Below are 4,645 nucleotides of genomic sequence, written 5' to 3'. Positions count from 1 at the left end.
GCCCCAAAAATGGCCCCGCACAAGTTTTTCTAGGCGGCGCACGGGCCCGGGAGGGAAGGGCGGGCGGGGGGGAGGGTGGGGAAACTTGGCTCGGCCGTGGGGCCCTCGGCCCTCATTAGCATTTAAAGGCGCCCTGTGCCCTTTCCACGGCTCCAATCCGCCCGGACGGGAGCGCGCCGGGCCGCGTTGCAGAGCCAAGGAAAGCCAGGGTGAGCGGGGCGCCCGGGTTGTGGTCTGGAGCGTTCCGAGGAGCCCGCGCGGCTGACCCTTTGTTGGAGCGGGGTGCAGGGTGTCTCCTCCCTCACCGCGTCTTGACACCCGAAGATGACCTTTAGGAGAGGTAAAATAGGGCACCCTAACTACTCCGCGCCTCACCCTCTCAGACACTTGTTTTTAAATCCTTTGCATCTAGTCATTCAACATGTATCAAGCACCAACAGCTATTCCTAGCACAGCAGTTAAGAATTGGAATAATAAAATCTTAAGACTATTTGGCAACTTACTCCTGAAAGGTAATACACGGATAATTTCGTCTATAACCCTCAGATGAGGAAATTGACCTCACAGATTTAATGTAAATTCAGAGTTTACACCAACTTAACCGCGACAAATAATGACCTGTCAATATATATTTAATAAGGTACTTGAAAAAAGCTGAATAAATCCACGTGCTGCCTTCCGTTCCAATTGCCTCTGCCAGCTGGTGAAAGCTTAAGGGACTGTGAGCCCTCTTAGCCTTGAGGATGGATGAGAAGTACAGATAACAGATCACCCAATTAACATTCCCAACTTGGAGTGCTCCCATGGCCCTTTGAGAATGGGCTGAATGGTGCTCAACACACGGCCAGAGGGTCTGTGATCTGTACCCAAAGACTGTCTGGAATACAGGACTATTTGGCCCCTAGGGTTCAGACAGACCAGGTATAAATTCTGGCTCTGCTCTTTATTAACCGGGTTAACTTGGGACGGAGATTCAATGTCCCACAGTCAGTTTCCTCCTTTATGAGGTTCTCAAAGGTGACGTAAAAAGTAGATGAGATTATCATGTGTAACTCCAGTGTCCAGTCCAACTAAAGCTCCTTTGTTTTGTTTGTTTGTTTTTTAAGTTACTGCCTGTTTCCTCAAACAATTTACCAAATGTTTTTCCAGGAATGTATCTGTAATGTAGATATCTACCCTGCATCATTAGGATAAACACCAAGTGTAAATCATCTTTGTATCTCCACTGGTTAGTATAGTACATAGCATAGAGTTTGGACATAGTAAATGTTTACAAAATTAAAACAGACCAAATTCTTCCAAACTCAATTACTTATCTGCACATTCACTACCAATTATTACGAAACTCTCCTGAATTCTTTCTTGTTTCATCCACAAAAAAACACAAATAAAAGAAAATAAATTCTTTGAAAAAAATAGCATATATGGAATTTTGGGCTTTTCTATGTAATTCATCAATATTTTAAAAATTACAAACTCAAATGTTAGATTCATCTTGTACTTTGACTTCAGTACGGACCGTGCAGTGATGTTACACAAACGTAGATGCTTTTAAAATGCTGCTCTAATTCTAAGCATGATTAAATTGTTTCTTCATTTTAAATATCATGGTCTTAATTAAAATTAAATTGTAAGCATGATTTCTTCTGGTGAGGACTGACAATTGACTTTCAGATCCAGCAAAATGATTATCATTGCTATTTACTTTTCAGAATTGGATTACAAGAAAAGAAAAAAAAATTAGGGAGGTTGAACTCTTCAAACCGATCCAACAGTAAAGCCTTTAAAAAAAATCCATCCTTGGAAATAATTCATAACTAACAGGTGTGGTCTCCAACCTCTGGAAGACCCTAAAATAATTACAAATGCACCCCGGGATTTCCTAGAATTTGTGCTGGGCTGGCTCCCAAAACTACTCATCATTGTCATCCAAAAAAAGCAGTGAGCAGCTGGGAGTTCTTGGTACTGTGCTAAATAAATCTGGGGAAAATGACAACAAACATGATCGACGTTGTTTTAATAATCATAACTAGGAAGCAGTTTGGATACAGATACACATAAATTCATCTATTCCTTCATTCTCTAATTCATACTCTCACATTTGCTAAGCAAATACTGTGTCCCAGACAAAATGCTCCATTATGCGTATCCAATGTTGACCAAGATGGAGCTGGCTATAAGGTTTTCTGATGTGATGTTAACTTTTCTTTCACTATCAACATTTCTATTGTAAGACAATATCATCATTTATTAAGTTTAAATCAACAAAGAATTGTAATCTAATTGCTGACAGTAACCATTTTCAGGCAATTATTGGTTTGATCATGAAAATAAATGCCACTCTGTTCCTAGGATGGAGAAAGTTAAAGCTTCCACAACTGTTGGTAGGGCCGAAGGAGGGAAACTCAGAGAAGCTCCATTGAAGATCTCAGACTCCAGTTCCCACAACAATGGTTCTCAGTTCTCCTGAAGCCACTGGAGTCACAAGATCTTTCAGAAGTTCTCAGCAATTCAGGGCTGGATTCAGGTTTTGCCATGCTTAAAGCTAATCCAATTTAGAGAACCCTTTTTGAGATAAAAGAGAGCTATAAATATTAGATTGCTAGGATTGCTCCCAGAGTCTTAGGGTCCTGCAAGACAGGACCCCTGAAATTAAAACTTCATTAGCTTTACTCCTCCACGTATCTCAGTTGGCAACACAGATGCAGTAAGTCCTCAAGAAGTTCATCTGGAAACAGCTTTGATGTCCATGTATCTTTCTGTAACTGACTCTGGAATATAATGGTCTCCTCCTCTTCCTTCTAATCTTTGAGTGACTGGCTCTCATTGACAGATTCCAACTTAGAAATATATGCGTCGGGATGGAGATTCTGGGAAATGTAGTCTTTGTGTTTGAAGAAGCTAAGGTTGATGCTAAATTGACAAGAGACTATCCAGCTTATCACCCTAAGGAAAAACATGCAATCAATTGACTAAGAAGATTGAGGAGAATTCAAGTTATTCAAGGGACTGGAGCTTAAAGTAAGGAAAGATTGTATGTTAGCATATCTGAAACTAGAAAACAGTGAAGTATTAATGTAAACTTAATTGATACAAAAGAGAACATGAGGGAATGATCACTTTGGAAAAAAAGTTCAAGAATAAGAGAGTAAAGGTTTTTCAGGGTTTCCGCAGCAATGTTCACGGGGAGAATGGGCCTTGGTTGTCATGCTCTGTTTGGCACTCAGTAATAATGCATTCAGCACATTTATTAATCATTCCAATTCGGTGCTAAGGACATCATGCAAAACAGGACAGGAATGCCCCTGTATTGAAGGAATTTATGCTACAGACCAGCACTGTCCCAATGGAAATATAATTTGAGCCCCAAGTGTGAACCAAATATGTAATTTTAAAATTTTCTAGCAGCCTCAATAAAACAGTAAAAAACAGATGAAATTAGATTTTACCTAACCCAATATATATAAAATTTATATTATTTCCACATTTAATCAAGAGTAAACTATGAATGATGTATTCTACATTTCTTTCTTTCTTTTTTTTTTTTTTTTTTTTTGGCACTAACTTGTATCTTAAGCTTATAAGACAGCTCAATTTGAACTAACACTTAAAGAGTTCAGTGTGGCTGGTGACTGCCATATTGAGTAGCACAAGCCTAGACGATTAGAAGTTTAGCCTGAATAATTCTTTAGGATTCCACTGGGAAAAAGTCCTGGACCTTCAGGCTGGACCATACATCAGTCTGTGGTTACCCATCAAGATAATGCTTCCTGTTGGGCTGGTTTGAGCTTCCTTTGTGATATATAATTTCCAAAGAATTGACATGAGCCATAATGCCATAATTCTGAATAACTCTATAATGATGTCACTGATATTCTCAAGGGTATGTAAACAAAGTGAATTTACAACATCCATTCCACGTCACCACTGCCTTTATAGACTGTATTCTTCTTAACTTCCACATATATTGGCCTACCACAAGGAAGATGTATTCTCGGATTTCTTCCTTTTCATTAGGAGAACTAAGAATATGGTGGGGAAATGACTGTGACTTTACTCTCCCCTATGGCAAGCTGGATTTACAGTTCAGAAAATGTTGTACCTCTAGAACTGAAATTATTAAGCAGGAGAAAAAAAGCAATTACTGAGCACTTTAAAAAGCACGTTTAAAAAACCTGATTATTTCAGCATATATTGATTTTATATAAAAATTCCAGCTTTTAAGTGATGTTGTTGCATTTGTTTTGCTTCTACTTGTTTTCTCAACTATTAGATGGGTTCTTGGTGTTTATTTAAAGACTAGCAGATTGATACAGTTTTGGTGGAAGAACTTGAAAAGATTATCTGATAAATAAGAACTAGAAAGAAAGCTTATAAATTATCCATCTCAACCCCACTCACTTTAGAAACAAGGAATTGCCATTCAGAGATTGACCAACTTTCTCAAACTAATTTATCTATTTAGTGGCAAAGCTAGAACCAAAACCTGAGTCTCATTATACCCAATCCAGTGCCCCTGACACCGTAAAATTCTGGTTGGAAAAATGTCCATGCTCTGGCATTGAGTCTGGTAGGGTTTTTGACTCTCCTCTTTGACTCAGTGTATCATAATGGAAATCTAGTAAAATGTTAGAACCATACAGAG

This window comes from Callithrix jacchus, chromosome 9 (assembly GCF_049354715.1).
Source record: "Callithrix jacchus isolate 240 chromosome 9, calJac240_pri, whole genome shotgun sequence".
NCBI lineage: Eukaryota > Metazoa > Chordata > Mammalia > Primates > Cebidae > Callithrix > Callithrix jacchus.
Note: the sequence above shows the minus strand (reverse complement) of the source record.